Here is a 26,467-nt window from a genome sequence, read left to right as displayed (position 1 = left end):
AAAACAAAACAAAACAAAACAAAACAAAAAAAATACTGGATTTAGACAGATGGTATTACCATATCAGGGCTCTCAATAAATTAAATGGGCAAATTAAATTGAGTTTTACTTATTAAAAAATACAGAAGATGGTCAGTGCAGTCAGAACACATGGCAGAGATATGTAGGCATTTTAGCTTTCAGGAATGGCAGGCATGCAGGCCCCAAATTTTCACTGGAAATGCACAGCTGCAGATGTTAGCGTCTGAGTGAATAAGGTCCATGATGGGTTTTCTGGTGCCCACCCATTTTCCATAAGGCCAGATCCGTAATACATATAGGCTAGTCTGGATTTCAGCCAAGGATTAGCCCATTTGAGATGGTGCACCTCATCAATCTTGGAACTATGCAATCAATACATGAATGGATTACAGAGCACAGTACATTTCACTCAGCATAATCACAGTTCACATTTATCACCTTCAGCTTTATTAGGCCAACACAGTTGACTATAAGTCCATCTCTCAGAACTGTACAGGGGAAGTAGAAAAAGGCTAATCACCTACGCATTTCAGACAGTCCTGCCACCAGTCCTGACTGTAGTTCCTGAGGCCTATGCTGAATTTTGAGTTGTTTGTTCTTTTTTACCAAGTGGCAAATATTTATAATTTTATTTCCATGATATGCCCACAGGCAAGATGAAACTAATATATTCCCTGAAGATTCTGAGTCAAACCAGACTTTGTCCTCCTGAATGTCACCCTAGAAACCCACAGAAGCATGCTACTGAAAAATAGATCTTGGTCCTCCTAAAACTCCATTAAACATTCATAACAGAACTAATACTCTTGGGACCCCTAGGAAAGCTGGCACAAACATATTTAGGGCTATACACAGTCACTGAACATATGTGCTTTCCACCAGAAAGCCATGCTCAACAAAACCCTAAACACACCTGGCAAAGAGTATTTCTCCTATTCATGCCCAAGAAAATATATCTGCATTTATATCTACATGTACATGTCCATATCTACATTTATATGTATATAGCTACCTTACAGGAAGTCATATACACAGACATACATATAACATATATGTGTTACACTTATATGATAGCTGTAATACTATGTAACTTATGTGTGTTACATATGTATGTTATACTTTTCATCATGATATCTAGCTGTATTAGTCTGTTCTCACAATGCTATAAATAACTCCCTGAGACTGGGTAATTTATAAAGAAAACCAGTTTAATTGACTCACAGTTCCACAGACTGTACAGGAAGCATGGCTGGGGAGGCCTCAGCAAACTTAAAATCATGGTGGCAGATAAAGGGGAAGCAGACATGTCTTCCATGGCCAGAGAAGGAGAGAGAGAGAGAAGGGGGAGGTGCTACCCACTTTTAAACCACCAGATCTCCTGAGAACTCACTCACTATCACGAGAACATCAAGAGGAAAATCTATTCCCATATTCCAATCACTTCCCACCAGGCCCCTCCTCCAACACTGGGGATTATAATTCAACATGAGATTTGAGTGGGAACACAAATCTAAACCATATCATTCCACCCTTGGCCCCTCCCAAATCTCATGTCCTACTCACATTGCAAAATAAAATTAATCCTTCTCAACATTTCCCCAAAGTCTTAACTCATTTCAGCATTAACTCAAAAGTCCACAGTTCAAAGTCTCATCTAAGATAAGGCAAATCCCTTCCTCCTACGACCCTGTAAAATAAAAAACGAGTTAGTTACTTCCAAGATACAATGAGAATACAAGCCCCATGCAAGTCCAAAACCCATTAAATCTTAAAGCTCCAAGACAATCTCCTTTGACTCCCTGTCTCACATCCAGGCCACACTGATGCAAAGGGTGGGCTCCCAAGGCCTTGTGCAGCTCTGTTGCTGTGGTTCCAAAAGGCTCAGCTCCCATGGCTGCTCTCAAGGGCTGGCGTTCAGTGCCTGTGGCTTTCTAGGTGTAAGGTGCAAGCTGTTGGTGGATCTACCATTCAGGGGTCTGGAAGATCATGTCCCTCTTTTCACAGCTCCACTAGGCAGTGCCCCAGTGATGACTCTGTTTAGGAGTTCCAACCCCACATTTCCCCTCCACATTGACCAAGTAGAGGTTTTCCATGAGGGATCTGTCCCTGCAGCAGACTTCAGCCTGGACATCCAGGCATTTCCATACATCCTCTGAAATCTAGGTGGAGGCTCCCCAGGCTCAACTCTTGCCTGTTGTGCACCCACAGGCTTGACACCACATGGAAGCTGCCAAGGCTTATGTCTTGGACCCTCTGAAGCAGCAGCCTGAGAGATATATGGGACCCTTCTTAGACACGGCTGGATCTGGAGCAGCTGGGACACACAGAACAGTGTCTCAAGGTTGCACAGGGCAGCCAGGTCCTGGACCCAGTCCATGAAACTATTCCCTCCTAGGCCTGTGATGGGAGGGACTACCATAAAGGTCTTTGGTATTAACATTCAGCTCCTCTTTACTTATGCAAATTTCTGAAGCCAGTTTTAATTCCTCCACCAGAAAATAGGTTTTTCTTTTCTACCACATGATCAGGCCACAAATTTTCCAAACTTTTATGCTCTGCTTGCCTTTTAAATATAAGTTTGAGTTCCAGTTTCAGATCATCTCATTACTTGCACATATGAGATACATTGTTAGAAGCAGCCAGGCCACATCTTGAGTATTTGGCTGCTTAGAAATGCCTTACCCTAGATACTCTAAATCATCTCTCTCAGGTTCAAAGTTCCCAGTAAGTTTCTCATCTCCATCTAAGACCTCATCAGCCTGGCCATCTCTGTCCATATCACTATCAGCATTTTGGTCAAAACCATTCAACAAGTCTCTAGGAAATTCCAAACTTTTCCCCATCTTGTCTTCTTTTGATCCCTCCAAACTGTTCCAACCTCTGCTTGTTTACCCAGTTCCAAAGCTGCTTCCACATTTTCAGGTATCCTTATAGCAATATAAAGATACTTCTCTGCTACCAATTTTCCATATTACTCCATTCTCATATTGCTATAAAAAAAGAAAAGGGGTTTAATTGGCTCATTGTTCCACAGGCTGTACAGTAAACATGGCTGGGAGGCCTTCAAGAAATTTATGATCATAACAGAGGGCAAAGGGGAAGCAGGTACATCTTACATGCTGAAGAAGAAGGAATAGGGAGAAGGGGGAGTTGCTACACACTTTTATTTATTATTATTGTTTTTGTGATGAAGTCTCGCTCTTTTCCCCAAGGCTGGAGTGCAATGGAACGATCTTGGCTCACTGCAACCTTCACCTCGCAGGCTCAAGTAATTCTCCTGCCTAAGCCTCCTGGGTAGCTGGGACTACAGGCATGCACCACCATGCCCAGCTAATTTTTGTATTTTTAGTAGAGATGGGGTTTTGTCATGTTCGCCAGGCTGGTCTCAAACTCCTTACCTCAGGTGATCCACCTGCCTCGGCCTCCCAAAGTGCTGGGATTACAGGTGTGAGCCACCGTGCCCCACCGCTATACACTTTTAAGCAACCAGATCTTGTAAAAACTCACTCACTGTCACTAGAACAGCAAGAACGAAATCCACCCCTATGATCCAATCACCTACCACCAGGCCCCTCCTCCAAAATTGGGGATTACAATTAAACTGAGATTTATGTGGGAACACAAATCTAAACCCTATCACCAGGATTAATGAATGAATATAGTAATAAACACTATATCTTATAATGTAACAACTTACAAATCTGTTCATATTACACATAGTACAAATTTCTAAGGGATACTCTGTAACTATTCAATGCATTAGCAGTTTTAAGTTGTGCTAAGCCTCCTTGTGATATTCCTAGAAGCTCATCATGCTTACAACAGGTTCAAAGTAAAAATTTTGAAACTCCGAGTGCCAGGGCCGAATCAGATGTTAACTCAGTCTCAGCTTTGCTACTAACACAAGTTCACTTTTTTCATATCTGACAAGAGAAACAGATCTCTTCAAGCAGATACTTTGGTGAAGGAATGAGTTTATCAAAACCCCATCAAGTCCCCTCAAATGACAAACCCATCACTGAAACTGAAGTAGGGGATAAGAAGGGGAGGCTGTGGGCATGATGTACACACATTAAATTCAAAAAACTTTGAAAAGAATTGTGATGGCCAGGATTGTGCATTTTCACATACAGTCTGGGTTTCTGTGGGAACATGGTCTTCTAATCACCTGCTGAAAAGACTCTTATTCTTGAAACAGCCAGATAGGCAAAATTAAAGGCCTATTTTTACAAATCATTTCTGAAAGTTCAATGTCCTCTTCTTTTATTTGATTCACTACCTTCAGCTAATTTTACTGTTATATTAATTCATATTAGGCATGAATGATTACTACATATCACTATTCTAATACCATAGAGGTGGGCTGTTTTCAGATTTGGAAGTAGCTTATTACCCCTAAATAAAGTGCTAATCAGTAGGATATGCATGGATGTTAACTGTGAACAGGGAGACCCTCCCAGGGATTCTTGCCTCTTAGCAAATGCACATATACTCTAGTCAAGAGAATAAAAATCTTTAACTAGTTACCTGGTTTTCAAAAATATTGTCAAACACTAGATTTTCATTATATTGAGAGATTAAAATATCAACCAAAATATTTCTCTTATATTTTTTAGCCAGTTAATTGTTTTACTATTATATCTATGTATCTATCTATGATATTTATATATAGATAGATAGGCATCATTTCAGATGTTTATTGGCTATCTAGAATATTTTCTTTCATGAAATACCTATTCAAGTCTTTTGTCTTTTATTCTGTTGGGTTGTTTGCCATTTGTTCTGTCAATTTATCAGAATTCTTTATATAGTCAGGATATTCATTTTTTTAGTTGTATATCTTACAGTTTGTAGCTTTCTCCTTTTTTGGTTCTTGTTTCTTCTCCATAGTGCCTTTAGATAAACAGAAGCTTTGACTTCATTTGAATGTAATCTAATTTAGTAATATTTTTCTTTATGGTTAGTGGGGTGTTTTTTAATTCTCTATAATCTGATCATGAAGATGTCCTTGGACATTAACTTTTGTAAGCTCTATAGATTTCGGTTTTAGGTTTAGGTTTTTAATTCACTTGGAATTGACATTAGTATTTATGGTTTGTACAATACTTTCTCACAGAGATTTGAACACATACTTGCTGCTTTCTGTACTTTTTTTTTTTTTTATTGGATCTCTGACCTTCCATCTTGCATCATTTTCTGTCTGCCTCAAGTACATCCATGGAGGTTCTTTTAGTGGAAGTCTGGTGGCAAAATATTCCCTTCAGTTTCTCTTTTTGGTAAATGTCTTTATTGTACTGTCATTCTTGAAAGACATTTTTTGCTCGTTATACAATTTTAGAATGATAGCTACTTTCTCTTGGTACGTCATTCCACTGTCTTTTGCCTTCCATTGTTGCTAATAAGAAGTTAGATGTAGTTCTGTCTCTTTAGAACTCAATGTCTGCTTTTAAAATCATCTTTTTATATTTGTTGTTTTGACTAAACTTTTTAAAAATGTCATCTGCTTTGGGTGGGAGGCTGCATCTTGCAATTAAGAGTTGGTATCTTTATTAGTTCTTGAATTTTTTTCTGATATTATATTTTTCAAATACTGTCTCTGCCCACTCTTTATTTTATGTCCTCTACAACTCCATTTACACATATGGTAGTCATTCACACTCTATCCTCTATGCCCTTTAACCCTTTATAATATGTTCCATATTTTTAGCTCCTTTTCTAAATCATGCATGGTTTTTAACCTTATGCCTAATTTTTAGTTTATTATTTTTGTTTCAGTTCTATAGTTTTTCCCTCTTACATTGTATTTTAATTTTTAGTGTTATTATTTGTATTTCTAGTTCTATTTTGTTCTTCAACAAATACATTTTATCGTTCTTTATTGTTTGTCCCATTCACACAACGGTAGGTTTATCTTTCATTTCTTTAAACATGACAAGCATAGGTATTTTATAATTTGTACCAAAAATTATAACATCTGAAGACTTTGAAGATCTTTTTCTGCTCATAGAACTTTGCTCCCCTGTGTTTGGGAAACATTCGAGGCTTAAGATCCTTTAAGAACTCTATTTGCGTCTTCCAATTGACTGTGGAACTATTAGTCAATATCTATTTTCATTTAATGCGAAGTTTTAGATTTCAAAGGTAACAAATTTAGGCTGCAAAACTGCATGAGGTCAAGCTGGTGTTTCCAGATGTTCACTAATATTTTCCCCTTCATCTCAGTCCCATATTTTGTGCTAGCTGATTTCTCTTGCAGTTCCACTTGAGTGTGGCAGAGATTATTTCTGGATCACTGTTGTGCACACTTTAGCTTTATGAAGAAAAGATTCATAGTATTAGGTTGGTGCAAAAGTAATTGCAATTACTTTTGCATCAACCCAATAGATTTCATACCTTACATAGGCCTTGGATACTTTTTTCCACTAGACCTCGAGAGTCCTTCAAAATGCAGCCCAACTTCTCAGGCCCAGTAAATGCCCTTATGTGTTTGTTTGTTTGTTTGATTGTTTCTCTGGATTTCTGCCTTTGATTAGTTTTTTCAACCTGAGAATTCCTTGCTTTCCTGCAACTCTTCAGTTTATTTAAGGTCATTAGTATTTATTCAGGATTGTTCTTTCTCCAGTAGATGTCTACCCAGGTTCCTAATCAAAACGTTACTAGAAATGTCATAAATGGATTTCTAAATTAAACTCTGTAATTCTGCCATTCTACGTTTTCATTTGGATTATTTTCTTCTATCATACTTACCCAAATTAGGGAAGTAGAAAATTGAAGAGAGTTTGACAAGCAAAATGAATTTTTTTTAAAAGTATTCAATAGAACTTATGTATCTAAACATTCCATTAATCGTAATGAGATTTGACTCGACTTTCTGACTTTGCATCATGTACTCTTCTTGAATAGTTTCTCAATATACATTGTATAAATTATTTGAAATGTCTCCTTTTTAAGACTATTTTGCTAATTAATTAGACTAAATCTTTTGAGACTGTATTTATCTTTCTTTTAATGAACTTATGTGGTGAAAACTCATGATATATTCTGACCTGATCTCACTTGTAAGGGCACACAACTTCCAAGCGTTTATTTTTATGTCTCTTTCAGTCTTTCCTCCAATATCTCCTAAAATCTGTTTGGAATAGATACGACCTTAAAATCCTCATAACTTCTTCCTCCGTGGATTCAAAGATTGATTCATTCATTCAATTACTGTTGACTGGGGAATTTAAAAGCACAAGTTCTACATTTGTAGAACCACTAAATTATCTGAGACAGGTGTTCTTCTAGGTATTAAGACTGATTGATTCAGCTGTGTTCCAGTGGATACTTGGCAAAAAAAAAAAAAAAAAATAGCAGAAACTTGAAGTCTGAAGAACATTTCACTTAAATCTTATAACCACACCCAGTGCTAGTAATATCATCAGTAATGACAAGCAAGTCAAGTGTTGGGTTAAGGAATCTTGGTCCAGGGGAAACATTCAGATGTCCTCAAATTACATCAATATTTAAACCCAGCTCAAACTAGAAAGTCACAGAAATTATTTAAAAGAAGTTTATATAAATATCCATTCCATGCCATCCTTGATTTAAATGTCATACTCATTCATTGGAAAAAGAAGGCCCTTAATATTGTCTCTTTCTGCTCTGCTTTCAGGCACCAGGAATAACACACCTATTCTAGGAGGCATGTTCATTCTATACCCAAATCAATGATCTTCTATTCCTCAGGAAGTCAGGATTCTTTCATATCTTCTTGAAAAAGCTGAAGTTCCAAAGAGGTAGGATTCTAATCTTTGCAGGTCCTTGCAGACCCTCTTCAATTCCAAATACAAATGTCTTCTTATAGGCAATGAGGCAGAAAGAAATTACGGAAGTCAGAGCGATACCTGTGACCAAAATTTTGACCTTTTCTAGTTAATTTGGTTTCTCTTCCATAACCTAGTAATATACCAACAAAATGGGGAAAAAAAGAATTGTCTGACCATTGGAATCATTTGCCCAAAGGTAAACACAAAAACAGTAGTGTATCATTTATATTAAAAAGCGATGTGTTATTTATCTTCTTCCCTAAATGAAAGTGGAGCTAAAAAGAATTATGCTATGGTAAGATTTTCAGCATTTCCATCCCAGTGTTTAGGAGTGGAAAGTCAGTTTCCAAGGAGCTTAAAAAATACCTTTATTATAAAAACTTCATTTCTTAGATTAAAGCTCTACTTCCTCTTTCTTGTATTTGCATTCTTATTGACATTAGAGTTGGAGAAGTAATATACGCCTAGTATGAGACATTAATCCTCCTGTAACAGAGATCCATGAAGATAAAATTTATCTTGATCAAGTTCGCAGCCTCACCTGCCAGGTTTCGAGCTGCTTACTGCAACCACATGCATCTCTCTGCATCCTTAGGATTTCAGTAAAGGTTTTTGATAAATGGGAAGCTGAATGGAAGCCTCCTTCCAAAATTATGCCTGTAAAACATTGGAGAATCTTAATCCCTAAAGGATCATTATAAATATTTAAAATGTATGCTTCCTTGTGCTCACTTTCTGATGTTTCTCACAAGATTCTTTATATAAAAGATCTATTATTCCTATACTAGCTTTTGAAATGTCATTTTAAGTTTCTACTCTGTCAACTAGGAATATAGGTTTCCTAGGACTATTGTAACAAAGTACTACAAACTTAGTGGCTGAAGACAACAGAAATGTATTTTCTCATAGTTTGAGAGGCCAGAAGTCCAAAATCAAAGTGTTGTCAAGGTTGGTTCATTCTGGAAGCTCTGAGGGAGAATCTGTTCTGTGTCTCTCTCTTAGTTTCTGGTGGTTGCTGGCAGTGTTTGGTGTTCCTTGGCTTTTGGATGCATCACTTTCAATCTCTCTGTCTTTACATGACCTTTTGAGTGTCAATGTCTAAACGTCTCTCTTAAGGACAACAGTCATTGGATTAGGATCTACCCTAATTCAATATGAATGTGTCTTATCTTGACTACATCTGCAAAGGCTCTATTTCCTAAGGTCACATTCTAAGGTTTCCAAAGGATGTGAATTTTGGGAGGATACTGTTCAAGTCAGTTTACCAGATAAAACCAATTTCATTTTCAGAAACAAAGGATTAAGAAGAGCACTCAGATAGTTAGAAGAAGACTCATGACTAAACACTAATCTTTTGCCCTATATTCAGAAGCTGCCTTACTCTGAAGGACTTTTGGAGCTTGTCTTCTGTTCTATTTTCAAATGCAAACATCTACCCAAACAGTCTGTTAAAATCACTTCAGCTGTTCTTTCCCCATTTTTTAACATTTCCCCCTCAGTTTCAGGAGTTTCTAAATCCATAACTCTCGTTCACCCAATCTCCCAAAATGACAACAAAGAAAACCACTTTATAGCTCTTCTCTATAGCATGTGATAAAACCTAGAGGGACTTCAGTGCAAATGGGGTGCTTGCCATTTTATGATAGTGATTTTATATACATATAAGTGTATTTGTTTGTTTTCCTCCTTTGGCACTTTTAAACTTATTTTATTTATCAAATAGATTTTGGCAGCAAAATCTTCAAGGATCATGCCAGCAAAAACCTGGCCAAATTTAGGATTGAGGTTGCATCAGGCTATGTATTAACACACCTGTGAATTGTCCAACACAGCTCCCAGAAGCATAAAATACTCTTTGTCAGGAAAAATAAGTTATTTTATTATACATTTGGTGTAACTAGCCATAGCCAAAGACTTTTCAACACAAACTGAAATCAGCAATGATTTTTAGTTTTTTGTTGTTTCTGTATACCAACTTAGTTCCTTTCTTACTTGTGGTCTCTTTTTTCATCTGTGGATGTATTAACCCTGTAACTCATATCCACAGGAGATATTCTGCAATACTTCACTCACATAGACACCAGCAATACACCACTGCAGCATCTTCTCTGTAGCAATTATTTTATAAATCACTTATTTAAAAGGGTTTGGACTAGGGAAGCCAACTTTCCCGTGGCTATTATATGACTCATGTTTTAGTACATTTACTTTTTGGCTAACCATACAGTTTAAAAGAGGTAAATGGATTCTTTTTAAATAATTGACACTGATTTTGCTTTTTATGTCTCATCTCTAGACTATGCAATTTATTTCTTCTCTCCCAGCATTGAAACAACTTCTAGCACTCACATTTATATATTTTGTACACATCATTTGGTAATCAAGTATTCTAAGAAGCTAGCCTTCTGAAGCATAAAATGGCTACATAAATACTGATCTGTGACCTGTAACATTCAATTTCACATCTTTTATTCAGAAATAATGTCCTAACAGGTAACTCAAGATTGGATTGTATGCATTCAGAAATATTAGACATGTAAAGTGAATCTAAGAAGGTTCATTCATTGTAAGTGAAAATAATAGCTTGAGTGTCTTTTAAAATCTTTATTCCTAAATTTGGTCTTTAGAATTCATTATTATTATTATTATTATTATTATTTTGAGATGGGGTCTCACTCTGCCTCCCAGTCTGGAGTTCAGTGGTGAGACCTCGGCTTACTTAAACCTCTGCCTCCTGGGCTCAAGCGATCCTCCCACCTCAGCCCCTTGAGTAGTGTGTGCCACCAAGCCCAGCTAATTTTTTGTCTTTTTGGTAGAGATGGCATTTCATAATGTTGCCCAGGCTGGTCTGAAACTCCTGAGCTCAAGTGATCCGCCCACCTTCGCCTCCCAAATTGTTGAGATTACAGGTGTGAGCTACTGTGCCCAGCTAATTTATTGTATTTTGGGTAGAGATGGGTTTTTGGCATGTTGCCCAGGCTAGTCTTGAACTCCTGAGCTCAAGTGATCAGCACACCTCGGCCTCCCAAAGTATTGGAATTATAGGTGTGAGCCACTGTGCCCAGCCAATTCTTATTCTTTTAATTGATACACAATTGTACATGGATGTGGGGTACATGGTGATGTTTCTATATATACAGTGAAAAGTGGTGTAAACTAAAAATAAAATCCTGAGCCTCAACCAACTGAACAGACCCCTCTTGGCCAAGAGGACCCCAGAAAAAACCTAAAACCTGAATTCTTGGCCATGATGGGAATGGAGGTGGGATACGCCTGGTTATCCTCCCTCCCTTTTGGAGTTTAGGCACAACAACTGATCAGTATTAACACTAAAGCAGAGACCATAAAACTAAAAATAACTGATTCTCTGAATTATAAATAAGATCTAAGTCCATGCAAGACAAGGGTCAAGTCACAACTGCAGACCATCAATTTGCCTATGTAGCATCCTTATCTTGTTAACAATAATTTCGACTTTTATTTTAGATTCACTGTGTTAATGTGCTTATGATGTTGGCCCCAGCTGCATCTATGTTGCTGCCAAGGACATGATTTTGTTCTTTTTTATGGCTGTGTAGTATTCCATGGTGTGTACCATATTTTCTTTATCCAGTCCACTGCTGATGGGCACCTAAGTTGATTCCATGTCTTTGCTATTTTGCATAGTGCTATGATGAACATATGAGTGCATGTGCCTCTTTGGTAGAATCATATATTTTCCTTTGGGTATATAACCAGCAATGGGACTGCTGGGACAAATGGTAGTTCTAGGTTTGTGACAGGAAACTAAATCTTGGGACCCCAAACTCATTAAGCCAAAGGGAAAAGTTAAGCTGGAACTGGGTCATGCAAACCTGCCTCCCCCTTTTGGTTCCTAAATAAGATGGCTACAAGATGAAAAGCTACACTCCTCCTCCATATTTTTCCCACAAGGAAATTCCTACCGAGCTGCAAGATCTTTACCCTATGGTGTTTCTATTAATATTTCACCAGGGCAATGTAACTTGATAGCTTATCTTTACAGATGTAGTCACCCCCACTGCCCAAACACAAATGCATATCTGATTTTTCCCCTGCCCCATTTTTCTATGTTACCTTTTGTAAAAAGGCGGATTCCCCACATTTTTCTTCTGCCCCATTTGTATATGCCATCTTTTGTAAAAAATACAGATTCACTGAGCCAGACAAAGGCAAGAATGACTATTTTTCCCTATCCTCCTTTCACGTGAAAAGTATGTACTTCTCGATATGCTACCCTTTCCCCCTTTAAATTTGGAGCCCTCAAAATCATTGTCAGAAAAAGGCATAGACCTGTCTCCCAGGTGTACATCCTTAACTTTGGCAAATAAAACTCCTAAAATGATTGAGACTTTTCTCATCATTTTTCTCGATTGACAAGTCCTTTGAGAAATCTTCAAACTTCTTTTCACAGCGGCTGAACTAGTTTGCATTCCCAGCAACCCTGTATACGTTTTCTTATACAACCTCATCTGCATCTGTTGTTTTTTGACTTTCTAAGAATTGCCATTCTGACTGCTGTGAGATGGTATCTCATTGTGGTTATGATTTGCATTTCACTGATGATTAGTGATGCTGAGTATTTTTCTCACGTTCATTGGCTGCTTGTATGTCTTCTTTTGACAAATATCTGTTCACATCTTTTGCTGACTTTTAATGGTTTTGTTTTTGTTTTTTGCTGATTAAATTGTTTAAGTTCCTTGTAGATTCTGGATATTAGACCTACCTTTCACCATATACAAAAAAACTAACTCAAGAAGGAGTGAAGATTTAAATGTAAGACCTCATACTATAATAATCTTAGAAGAAAACCTTGGAAACCCCATGCTGGATACGGCCTTTGGGGAAAAAAAATTATGACTAAGTCCTTAAAATTAATTGCAACAAAACAAAAATTGACAAGTGGAACCTAATCAAATGAAAGAGCTCCTGCACAGCAAAAGAAACTATCAACAGAGTAAACAGGCAACCTTAGAAATATAAGAAAATATTCACAAACTATGTATTTGATAAAAGTCTAATATCTAATATCCAGCATCCTTATCTTAATCTAAAACATTGCTTTCTGTTGGCTCCAAGTTTTAGACAGAATCTTACTCCTTTTACCAATTGCAAATTAAAGAATCTCTGAATCCACCTGTAACCTAGAAGCTCCCAATTCAAGATATCCAGCCTTTTGAGGCCAATCCAACATATACATTCCACATATTGATTTTGGTCTTTGCCTGTAACTCCTGCCTCCCTAAAATGTGTAAAACCAAACTGTAGTCCAACCACCTTGGGACCACTTATTCAAGACTCTTTGGGTTTATGTTTTCCCCAGGCCACAGTCGCTCATATTGACTTGGAAGAAGCCTCTTTAAAATATTTTGCAGAGTTTGTTTTTTCCATTAACAGTGGTCAGATCAGGATAATTAGCATATCTATTTATGATAATTAGCATATCAAACATTTATCTTTTTTGTGTGTTGAGAACATTTAATATCCTCTCTTCTAGCTATTTGAAAATATATAATATATATCTCTAGATTTCAAAAAATAATTTCTTACATTAGAGCAAATAGTAGAACGTTAAAGAAGAAACCAATAGGCACGCATTCTGAAATCAACAAAATTTTTTCCATGACAACTTATGTAATCTTGCTTGGGTGTCTAAAGAAATATAGGTTCAAATAAACTGAACATACAGTCCATACAAGCATATGTAGGGTCAACTTGTCATTAAATCATGAGGCATATATTCTGTGGCCCTTTGGTCCTGTTGCAAGTACAGAGTGTCCTCATACCATCCCTTTTTACTTTCATAACGCCCAGGATGCTGAGAACACTAGACTTGGGCACATTTCTATTTTCTACCACCAAAATAAAGGTTATCTTCCCATCTCCATGAATCCCTGTTTGCTTTAAAGAAATTGATAGCTCAATTTTTAATATAAAGTTTATAAATCAAAATTATTTAACATCTTTCACATAACATGTAACTAGTTTTAGAGGCTTCCAAAGCCTTAATTGACTCTAAAATTATTGTATCCTGTGAAAATCCCAGGCAGCAGGGTATGGCCAGCAGCAAGACACTCCAAGACAAGGGGTCTTAGGAAGTGCCTCTTTATTGGATGTGTGAGGGAGGTCTTGCATATTTCTCACACGTTTTATTTCCATATGTGCTTAGTCAGGTCAAGTGCAAACAATTCACCCATTTCCAGAATATTCCTTCTTATATCTGTAATAGAAACTATGCAACTCAACCACTTACCCAACCCGTTGCCTCCTCAGACTGTGGACAAGAAAAGGCCTTGGGTAAGGACTAAAGCAAAGTCTTTCAAAAGTAAATGTATCACTGGGTGTTAGGGAGTACGTATTATATGGTCTATGGGTCAAGATTGGGCATAATTTTAAATGCCAGCAATTCACGAATCATACTATTTATAAGGTAGAAGGAAAGAACTGCAAATGAAAGAAACTAGTACTGCTCTGCACAATAAAGTAAAATACAATTTTCACTGTGTGTGAGGATTAACTGAGTTAATATAAGCAAAATGCCCTCAGCCCAGAAGTACTCAGTAAGACAATTGCTATCACAAAAAAAAGTTACTGCTAAGTAATTGGAAAAATAAAGGAGCATGTGACTGACACATTCCAAAAGAGAGAAATCAGACTATGTGCACCCTGCATGGTTCTACCGAAACTGGAAAACCAAAGCAAGTCTACAAAGACCCTTTTACTTGTCCACTGTGCATGAATGGTAAATTCCTAGCAATGAAAATGTAGGGTCCAAAGAAGTATGCATCTTCTAATCACTTTTAAAAGATATTGCTGAAGCCTTCTCCAAAGAAATTACACCAATTTTCACTGCCACTGGAATGAATAAATGTATCTGAAACTCCACACTGTAAATATATTTATAATTACTTTATATATATTATATTAAGTATAATTATATTGTAATTAAGCTGTTATATCATATATAGCATGTTTTATTTACATTAAACTATTGTTATAATTTTTGCCAACATAATGGGTGCAAAATTACCTTGTTATGACTTGAATTTTTTTTTATTGTATTTGAGGACCCTCATTTTTTCATCAGCTGCCAGTTCAAGTTTAGTAGAATGATCACGACCTCCCCCTCCCCGCTTGATACAAAGAGGCCTAGAGAGAGGAAGAGGGTACCTTTGGGGGACCCAGAGTTTGTGACTAGGCAACTATATCTTTCCTTGCTGGAAAGGAGAGACCTCTCTTGCTATTTTTATTGTGTTGAAGCCAGAAGAGGTAATTGGGTTGCTGCTCCCTGGCTGGGTGGTTGCTGGACCGTAGCCTGTACCCTTTGGTAAAAAAAGGCAGAGATAACACCTGGCTGGCCCTCCACTGCTACAGGCAGCTTCTACAACTAATGAAGTCAAGCATATTTTAATGGACATAATAACAATAACCTAATTAGTTTTAGTTACTAAAAATCATTTTTAAAATTATAAAATTAGACTGAAATATCTATCTTGTGGTGAAGAAATTTTGACAAAGCAAATGGACATACTTAATTTTTGGAAAGAAATATTTCTCATTCCTTGAGACTCCAATGTTTTGCCTATGCACAAGTATATTTGCATATCTATATATGCATAAACATGTGAAACTATATGTGTGTTTATATGCATGTATCAATGATATCCTCAATGAAGAGAGCAATACTTTTTTCAATACAGCCCAGTTCCTTCGTTCATTGGAAAATCACCTTTATCATCTCATGCAGTTCTATATTTGCTATTCTAACAGCATCTATGGCCTCTCTAGAAACATCTAATTGCTACCTCACTATCACAAGTTTCAACCTGAAATCAAAAGCTCAAAAGTTCCTGTGAAGCCTTGCTGGAAGTCAGACAGTACACACTGAATGTGTATGTGTTAAAATTCTGAAATATTTTTATACCAATTGGGAAATATCTGCTGTTTGAATTTTCTGTCTTGTCCATCCCACCCACAACAACCCTCCTATGATCCCCAGAACTTTCTCATAATCCACCAAACAATGGGTTAATGCCTACTCCCAGAACAACAGCCATTACAATTACTCACACTGTTAAACATTTTAAATATCAACCCTCTTTGGTAGATTCCATACAGCAGGATCTAAATCAAGCTTATCCAACCAACGGCCTGTGGGCCTCATGTGGCCCAGGATGGCTATGAACGGAACCCAACACAAATTTGTAAACTTTCTTAAAACCTGATGAAACTTTGTGATTTTTTTAAAAATCTCATCGGCTAACATTAGTGTTAGTGTATTTTATGTGTGGCCCAAGACAATTCTTCTTCTTCCAATGTGGCCCACGGAAGCTAAAAGATTGGACACCCCTGACTCTAGATTATTAGAAATAAGCATTCAAATGAACAAAGATGCCTTCATATTCTAGCTTAAGCTTCAAAACCAAACGTTATTTGCAATTTTAGAGGTTTATCAAAATCTCTCCTTTAAATAACTATCTAGAGTTAAATAATTTTTTTTTTTGAAAGATGTTACTATTCTGAAAGTAAACTACTTTCACTGAACTGATCTTTAGCCAGTTTTGGTGTTCACTAAAAAAATTTACAGTGTTATGCATTCAAATATGGTAACTGAGCCTTTAGGTTCCCATGGCAACTTCATCATTTCAGCAGGAAATTTTTCTTTTCTTTTTTTTTTTAAACTTATAGGTATGCCTGTTCTGTAACAGTTTCACTTAGCTCATCATTTCAGTTATTTCCAACCTATATATCCACCTTTGGGAATTCACATATTCTGATACATTCCCAGGTGGCTATTTATAAAAACATGAGAAACATCATGCTAACATCACTAAGTCTTGAGAAAACTTGTCTTGCATTATGTCATTCTAAGGAGAAACACCATCTTTCTCTCCATATCACAGACTTTTATTTTACATCCCTTGAGAAATTTCATACACTCAGCAGGTAACTCACAGAAGCTTTATTGGTATACCAAAAATACCTAAGTATTGGTGGTCCAAATGCCCCAGTGCCTCATATAAATAGACAAACGAGTTTTCTTTGTGATGAGTTTATCACCCAATACTTGGTTCCTAAACTTAGATGCAACTTAATTGGTTACATCAAAGTCATCTGGGGTCCTTGTTAAAACAGAGTCCCAGGCTTCTCTCCAATAACTGAATTGGAATATTCAAGAACGGATGCAATAAATCTGAATTTTTAAGAAGTACTCTGTATGATGTTCATGCCCAGCCAGTCTGGAAAATTCATAACTTATTAATTAATAAATCATTCACAAAACTGGCATGATGGTTTTTAATTAACAACTTGGTTGACTAATTGACAAATGTTACAATCAAATACAAATGGAAAAACCAGAATATTGACAAAAAGGGTTAGCATACAACTGTCATAAGTATCTTACTGTCAGCAATGTAACATACTGATATTTTCTATTATGTTTTATTTCCTTTTTAAAAATGTGTTCATTACAAACCACTTGATTTCATTGCCTATTTAATAAATCTCATCCACAATTTTAAACACAATGACTTAAGGGCATTTTTCAAACATGCATGGCTGACCCAGCCTACCTGATTCTGTAGGATCCAGGTGATACCTCGGCGTATAGGTGTGCCTGAAAGATAAACCCAAAACAGTGCTGTCATCACACCACAGGAGATCAATCTATTGTTGAAATATTGGATAGTGTGAAATCACAAAAAAATGAATTGGCTCCATGTTCCAAATAGAGATTTCCCTCTTATAAGGACCAGACTACCAGAATCCATGCAGCAACAAAGTCTCTTCTCTATATAGTGGGGGAATAGACACTGACTACTTTTATATTTGAGGGTATCTCAATTCTATGTTTCCCATATTTCATCTTCTAATTGAATGCAATATAATCAATTAGATTATAACATCTATAACTTTTTATTCATAGTTTTACTTTCTACAATTATAAGCAGCTTATTTTGATTGGTGCTTAGAGTTTTTTCCAATGTTAGATTCAATCATTAGAAAATAATTTTTTTAATTACTTCCAGAAATGATTAATCACATCTATTCATGAGAACAGGCCTATATCTATTGTGTTTATTATTGAGTTTACAATGGTTAGAATTGTCGTTGCTTCTACAAGTAGTCCCTGATTTACAATGGTTCAACTTATGAATTTTTTATCTTAGGCTGGTGTATCACTCACTATTTTGACATAGTATATGGTATTCAATAAATAATATGAGATATTCCACACTTTATTGTAAAAAGGCTTTGTGTTAGATGACTTTGTCTAACTGTAGGCTAATGTAAGTATTCTGAGCATGTTTAAGGTAGGCTAGGGTATTAGTCCATTTTCACACTGCTATAAAAAACTGTTAGAGACTAGTTAATTTGTAAAATACAGAGGTTTAATTAACTCATAGTTCAGCATGGCTGGGGAAACCTCAAGAAACTTACAATTATGGTGGAAGCTAAAGAGGAAGCAAAGCACCTCCCTCACAAGGTGGAAGGAAGGAGAATAAATGCAGGAGGAACTACCACTTATGAAACCATCAGATCTTGTGAGAACTCACTCATCATGAGAACAGCAAGGGGGAAACTTGCCAGCATGATTCAATTGCCTCTGCCTGGTCTCTCCCTTGACATGCGGGGATTATGGAGATTACAACTCAAGATGAGATTTTGGGTGAGGATACAGCCAAACCATATCAGCTAGGCTAAGCTGTAATGTTTGGTAGGTTATGTATATTAAATGCATTTTCAACTTACAATATTTTTAACTCACTCCGGGTTTATCAGGACATAACCCTATCATAAGTCAAGAGGCACCTATATTAGGCATTAATAAGTATTTGAGTACATTGTACCTACAGATTTCATTGATTTAATTCTAAGAAGTTAATCTCCCTTACATCTAAGTTAGTCTCCCTTTCATCTAAGTTCTTAGAGGGTGCTATGGCGTTTTTCATATGCAGAACTTTAAGCATTTAATTGGATTGACTAAATAAATTAGCAAATAGGAAAAAATACTGAAGTCAGTAAGAGAGTCAGGTATCAAACATATGCACATTCCATCTCTTAATTTGTTGCTATATTGGGATAAACATAGACAATGAGATTAAATGATTTTATAAGCACGTTTAGATAAAAATTCAGAACAACATTTAGAATTATTTCCTTTCCAACATATATAATAGAAAATAAAGCAAAACAAAACAAGCAAATGATAAGGAAGGAGTAACCTAAATGTTCAATAATAGAAGATAGGTTATGTAAACTATGGTAAATTCTACTTAATGTAAATTTGTGTAGTTAATATTTGTCAAGGATGTGATAAAATTAAAAGTATAATATAAAATTTAAAACGTTATTTTACAACTATGCTAAATAAAGCACCTATTAAGGGAGAAAAACATGAAAATAACGGTTATGCTGGGATGAAGTGAGAGACTACATATTTCTAAAATTATTTGCAAATCATTAGAAAATATTTGTTAATTACCATGTCAGCCTCCATTCCCCATTCCTACAGGACCTTGGACTTTCAAGCCAGGTGGCTAAGGTTGAATTGACCTTCTCCCAGTTCCAGGAAGAGGTCTTGTTTAACTTAAGTCTACAGCATATTCCGTCCCTCTAGCCAGAGTTATTGGTTCAGGAATAAACATACTCACTCACAATTACATCATGAGGGATAGTTTTCATAACCTCGTGCTTGGTACCAATTGTCTTAACCTACTTTTTCCTGAAAGCATACCCTGAAGCAAGAATTAAAGTGTTAACATTTTATTTGTGAGGTGCAAGTCCTTGGCAGGAAAAGAAGAGAAAAATAAATGGAAAGTAAGCATAAGACAATCAATGTGATTACCACACTACCACTTCACAAAACGTAAGATGCACAGCAGGTCACTCAGCAGGCCAGAGGAATAAGGACTATGCCAAGATGGACTTACTCTTGGCAACACTTCAAGAGATGTGTCTCTTGTGGACTATCGTGTCACTGCAGCAACTCATAAAGCAGTGACAAGTACAAGCATGCGGTCCGCTTCTGCATCTTGTCTTGTCTTAGTTCCCCTTCCCCCTATCCATACCCCAAGTGTTCTGGAATTCCACCCTCCCCCCAAAATATTAACATATTAATATTTGCCTCACATTTTCCTCTCGAAAGGATCAGCCTAAGACAGATAGTTTTAAAGACTGTTTCCAATTTACCTTCTTCCCTCATTTCCTATGTTGATTGGATGGGGACAGGGAGAGAAGCTGAGTTGTGATCAGCACCAAGATTCCTATGTTTTTATTTTCTTCTTGTCTGAGACATTTTGAAATTTATTGCATTGATAGTAAACATTGCTAGCCCTTGCTTGTCTATGGTTCACTGTTTCCTGTTTTATGTTATTAATTGTTTTTTGTGCCTATTGGTTTAGAAAGAGTGAGACTATGATCTGGCATGACTCTGCCATTTTTACCCTGAAGTGCCACCTTGTAAATTTTTAAGCAGAGGATGAAATACTTAGCTTAAGTCTGCAGCATATTCTATGCTTATAGCTGGAATTATTGGTTCAAGAATACACTCACTCAAAACTGATCTCGATGAATTATTTTTGGCCAGCATACAGGGATAGGATACACTAGACTATGCATAATCAGACAGCCCACTTTTCTATCAGAATTCCTCTTGTTAATTACATGAACTCCCAATGTTTTGAGAATATCAGTTTTTAGTTTTATGGCAAACATGTGTACCACTGTATTCATTGAACTTATTTTATGACATTCAAAATTTTTCCAATCTTATGCAGTTAGATCTACTAATTTTTATGGGAATTTTTATCATTGCTTTTTACTTTTTTCATATCTCAGGGTAAGTGTAACAGGCAGAACTCTGGCCCTCATGACCTTTACTGTTTGTATTATACCTGTGGTTATGTTATGTGGTAAAAGAAATTTTGCAGATGTAATTAAGGTTACTAATCAGTTAACTTTAAAACGAAGAGATTATTTTGGATTATCTATATAATTATCTATATAATTACATGAGCCCTAAAAAGCAGGGACATGTGGCAAAAAAAGGAAGCCAATGAGATTTGAAGCATGTAAAGGACTTGACTCACTGTCGATGCCTTAAAGATGGAAATGGCAATACGAAAAGCATGAGAAGAAAGTAAATTCTGACAACATCCTGAATGAGCTGTCAAACAGATTCTTTCCCACAGCCTCCAGTAATGAACACAGTTCTGCCAACACCTTGATTTGGGCCTCATAAGACCATGTGCAGAGAAAATAGCCAAGCACACTGTGCCTGGACTTCTGATCCATGGAAACTATGAGCTAATAAGTGGCTATTATTTTAAGCCACTGTTTGTAGTAATTTGTTATAGTCACAACAGAAAACTCATACAACGAGTCAAGTTTATATGTAAGCTAGAGAAATGGAGGGACTGTAAATTAAAATACAAAAGCCAGGAAAGACACCAATATCCTGAGTCTTTCTTGTAGAATAATACTCTTCCCTTCAACTTAAAAGAAAATTTGATGAAATTTTATACTAAATGATAAAAACTTACTGGCAGGTTCTAGTAGGAAAGCCACACAGAGGTCAATGCAACATTATTCTTTACTTGAGAATGTTTTCCCTCATCATCAGATAAAAATCAAGAAAGTTTGGAGAAGGGAAGAGTATTGTTTGAATCTTTTTTTCTGTGACTGGTTGCAGCTAAGCAATGAGCCAGGGAAGAGAATAATTTTTTGATTATGCAGAAGTCATTTGTTTTAGGTTTAGATTACATGATTGCTCCCACAACTTGCCCAGTCTTTATCAGGAGAATGGTGAGTTTCCACGGCAATGGGAAACATGGCACAAAATTGCAAATGAACTCATGCTTCCACCATAAAAAACTGTTCCTGGAAACAACTAAGATTACACTGGCAATTGCTATAAAAAAGGAAAGTAAATCTCTTTTGGATGTGTTTGTGATTAATAACTATTTTCTACTTATAGTTTTATAGAACACCTTACAGACAAATATATAATTATGATTGTTTTTGTATCTCCTGGAAGGCCAAAAAAAATTCCACAACAGGTGTTGTGAATCTTTTAGGACATTACAAATTATAATTAAGTTCTCTACATTTAATAAAGACTGTAGTTAATAGCCTTAATTATTGGGCTAAGCACCTTCAATTATTTTGTTCCATTTCAAATTTCTTAGTTCAGAAGTGAAAAAGCTATCTTTTTTACACTCTCCCATGACTTTTCTTGAAAGGGGAAAATTATTTCCTGATTTCAGACTTTCTCTCATTCAGCACTTAATAAACTAAGGGGGAAAAGTTAATATTCTAATGATATCAAATTATTTAATTGGTATAATTATAAAATATGCTTCCACATTTAACTGTTCTCTCATCTAACATAGCAGGTTACCTATTTGAAGTAGAATTATTTATAATGAAAATGTAAGCGAGTTGGCCTCATATTGACTAGCAGTTACCACCACAATGAATAATTTCTCTTCCTTATCAATTCATATAATCATTAAAAGGGTGAACTTCCTTTTTTGTGAAGAATTTGCCTCTGAGGAGCTGAAAGCTCTGTGAAGATATAAATGTTACTGAATTTCAGATCAGCAGCCTGGGCGGGTGGGAAGGTTTAGTTAACTCCATTTTAACCAACAGTAAACCAAAACTAAATAGTTGAGGATATATGGGGAAATAGGGGGACAGAGCTTCTACTATTAGAACATTTCAAACAAAAAGCCTAATTTTACCCTAAGGTATCAGGTAATTGACAGAAAATAGGACCCAGCCCTACACTATGTTTTCCAGCTGGTCCCACAGACTAAATTCCCTTGATAATTGCTAATCCATTTCCTGAGTGCCTCACCCTGAAATCACTTCCTCCTCTGGGATCTTAGAAAGCTTTCCACCTGAACCATTCATTCAGCAGGTGCTGCTTTCTTCTGCCATTTACGTTTTATGTGGTGATGTCTTTTCAGATCTACTGGATTGTAAATAGAAATACAGGGAACATGGGGAGGTAACCGGTATTTTTTGAGTGGCTAGCACGTTGCAGGAACTTTTAATATGTGAGAAAACAGATTTCCTGAGTGTGTCTAATCATAGAAAGTCAGAGCCAAGAGGCCTGATCACAGATGCCTGCTTTCTCCACGACTCTAAGCCCACGTACCTTGAAATTGTAATATTTGTTAACATGCCCACAAAGGGAAGGGTTTACACTACTATGCAATTATTTCTCTTTTATGCTTAGAGAAATAATAGCCAGCATTTATTGAGCACTTCCTGTGGGCAGGCACTGTTCTGAAGTATTTTATGTGATTTGTTTTCTTTCATTCCCACACACAACCATGTAAATAGGGACTATTTTTGTTCCCATTTTACAATAGAAGAATCTGAGGTGCAGTGAGCTTAGATAACTTTTCCAAGGATACCCGGCCAGTAAGTGATTAGCTAAAACTTAAATCTGATCAGTTTGGGTCTAGAGCCCTAGCATCTAACTCACCATGTGTCCCAACATCAGTCCTTAGTAGAGAAAGGTTCTGGAATAAGGAGAAATTGGGTTTCTCAGACCTGTAAAGACCAGGTGGCTTGCACTGTGTCACCAGCAGCTATGGGCCATCCCCTCCTCTGCCACCCTACTGGGGTCCTCCACTCTCAGGAACTTGGAATTAAGAGAAGCTCTCTGACAATCTGACATAAGCTTCTGCTTTGTACACTTCACATCACAAAAGATTTTGCCTCCCTTGCCTAATTAAAACGTAGTCTACAGTGTGTATGCTTTCTTCTTGCCAACACTCAGCTTGCCAGAAATGCTAAAACTGTCTAATATTATGTGGTTGTCAGGCTCAAAAATGGCCCAAATTATAGCTGCCTCCTGGTTTTCACAGGTTCGTGTCATCCCTGTCCTCTGAGTGTGGGCTGGACTTTGTGACTCACTTCTAATGAATAGAATACAGCAGAAGTGGTAGGATCTCACTTCTGAGATTAGGTCATAAAGAAATCGTCATCTGTCTTAGTGTATCTCTCCTTCTCTTTCTCTCTCTCTCTCTCTCTGAAATGACTGCAGCCTCATAAGTAGACTTAAGCAAGAACCACTTGACTAAGCCATTTCTGAAATCCTAACCCACAGAAATTATAAGATGTTATTGTTTTTATAAGTTTCAGAATAACTTTGTTATGCAACAATAGGCAACTAAATTATGTCATAAGGCATGCTTATATATCAGGCACAAGGCTAAGTACTTTATATCTCATTTGCTTTTTATACCACCACCATAAAATAGGTATTTCTATTATCTCCCTTTTACATATTAGGAAAATGAGGTATGAAGAAGTAAACCAGCTGGGATTGGCTCCTATAACTTCTGAATGGAGTACTAAGGTTTTAATGAAAGTATTTCTAAATATGGGACCTAGTATGTGTAGTATATACTCAATAAATCTGTTTTGATTGACTCACTGATTCATCATGATCATGTCCAAGAATCTACAGATGAGACAGAACAAAAAGGCAAGTTTTATGATTTGTATTTAAGGGGAACAGAACTCTAGGAAGTGGATTTTCTCAAGGCGGCTTACTTAGCTTCATGTGTGCCTCTTTCCTTTTCATGTTGATCTGAGACTTCCAGCTTTCTTCCATAATTAACGTCTCTGGGACCGAGGCATTTTATTATCCACAAAGTGATATAAAGCTGTCCAGAGATCCAGTAGTCTGTCATTCCCTGCACTTTTACTATAGTCTGAATGTTCCCCTCCAAAATTCATGTTCTAACCTAATTCCTACTGTGATGAGGTGGGGCCTTTTGGGAAGTGGTTATGTCATAAGGGCCCCACCCTCACAAATGGAGTTAGTGTCTTGTAAAAAAGGTGAAGGGAGCTGCCTTGCCCCTATTGCCATGTGTGGATGCTGCAAGAGCCACCATCTGTGGGGAACGGACCCTCACTACACGTACCCAATTCTGCCAGCACTTTGATCTTGGATTTTCCAGCATGCAGAACTATGAGAAGTAAATTTTTATTGTTTATAAATGACCCAGTCTAAGGTATTTTGTTATAACAGCCTGAATAGAGTAAGACAATCTGTCTGTAGGTGTCAATATTACTTCCTTGATTCCTGGACTTTCTAGTTCCTGTTTGCTCTACCAGTTTCTGCATCCTTTATCTTTCTATTGCTTGGGAACACAGGATTCCTTTTATAAGCTCAATGTCTTTCCTGTTCCCAACTGGATCATGCCTTACTTCATCCTCAATCTTCATCACCTACTGCTTATGTGAGCAATGCTAACATAAAACCCCTTGGAAACTGTACGTACCCAACACCTTGAATGTTCTCTCAATCCTGTCTGGACCAAGTGTCTAGGATGAATGATTATGTGTATTAATATTAAGAATAGCATGAAAATATTTGGTTTATTAAATGCCAGGAACTGTGCTAACAACTTTATGTGCATATCTTATTTATTCCTACTATCAACAAGATAATTTGTATTGAACCCATTTCAGAAATGAGCACAACTAAAGTTTATGAAGCTTACCAAGTTGCCCAGTGTCAAAGCTAAGGAGTTAAAGAGGCAAATCTCTATCCTAGACTCCTACCTTTGCCTATAGTAGAGTACTTGTATCATGCAAAATCTTCTGCCCAAAACAATTGTAAAAGCTGTGTAAGATTCTAAACAGCTAAGTAAAGGCACTGGAGATTCCAAGACAGCCAGACATTGGGGCAAGTCAAAAATGTGCTGTTGTTTTTAACCCTCAGGACTTATACCAATGTTAAATCAAGTTAGCCCAAAGCTGCCTCCTTACATATCTTAAGTTCAGCCTAAAGATTTTTCTGTACATTGTGAACTATAACCAGTGGGTATGTAAACATGCCATAGCCTACACTTGTGCCAATCACTGAGTTTTGACCAATCATATGTAGCCAACTGTTTAAACTGTGTTCAAATAAGGCAAATGTCAACCTGTAACCAATCCATTTGTCATTTTCATTTTCTGTATGTCACTTTTATTTTTCTTTCCATAAGTCTTCTTCCACCATGTGGCTGCGCTGGAGTGTCTGAGCTTACTGTGGCTCAGAAGGCTGTCCAATTCATGAATCATTCATTGCTCAATTAAATGCCTTTAAATTTAATTTGGCTGAAGTTTTTCTTTTATCACAATATCAAAGCAGGACATGGAAGTTAAGAAGGAAATAGTGGTCTAGTTTCTGGCAGTCTCACTGGGCTGGGAATGCAAAAACTGGAATTCAGGGTTATCAAGGCAACCAGGAGTTGAGGGGCCAACTGCTAGAGAAAAGAAAACTCCAGGGAAGTAAGTTTGGCATTCTGCTCTCAATGTTGTCTTGAGGTGTCTACCACTTATGGCTGGGAATGTATCTGGGGAAACACAGAAACCAAAGGAAACACAGCTGAAGAACTAAGTAGCTATTCTCCAGTCCCTTAGGGCTGGGGAGACAAAACTGGAATGCAGAATTTCCTCCCAAAAAAGGGATCTAAAAAATAGCTCCAGGTTTTCAGTTGAACCACTGAAGGGCTATCCTTGGAGAATAAGGGGAAGCCTGAAATAAACACATCTTGACTAAGTTAAGGTGATCTAACTCTACTCTATGTTCCAGAAAAAAACTA

The 26,467-nt window shown here is 36.8% G+C and overlaps 1 protein-coding gene across 1 annotated transcript in view; it reads right to left on the bottom strand.

Moving 5' to 3' along the window:
* The window catches only part of LOC116468081 (uncharacterized), a 275,302-nt gene extending 254,219 nt beyond the window's left edge, over positions 1-21,083 (bottom strand). The window contains exons 1-2 of the mRNA XM_058438333.1: positions 20,942-21,083; positions 17,423-17,466 (exon numbers count right to left, since the gene is read on the bottom strand). The gene's annotated coding sequence lies outside the window, so the exon portion shown is untranslated. The remainder of the gene's footprint in view (positions 1-17,422; positions 17,467-20,941) is intronic.
* Between the last annotated feature and the right edge of the window lie 5,384 nt (positions 21,084-26,467).

This window comes from Hylobates moloch, unplaced genomic scaffold (genome assembly GCF_009828535.3).
Source record: "Hylobates moloch isolate HMO894 unplaced genomic scaffold, HMol_V3 SCAFFOLD_5, whole genome shotgun sequence".
NCBI lineage: Eukaryota > Metazoa > Chordata > Mammalia > Primates > Hylobatidae > Hylobates > Hylobates moloch.
This window is presented reverse-complemented; position numbering and strand designations above follow the sequence as displayed.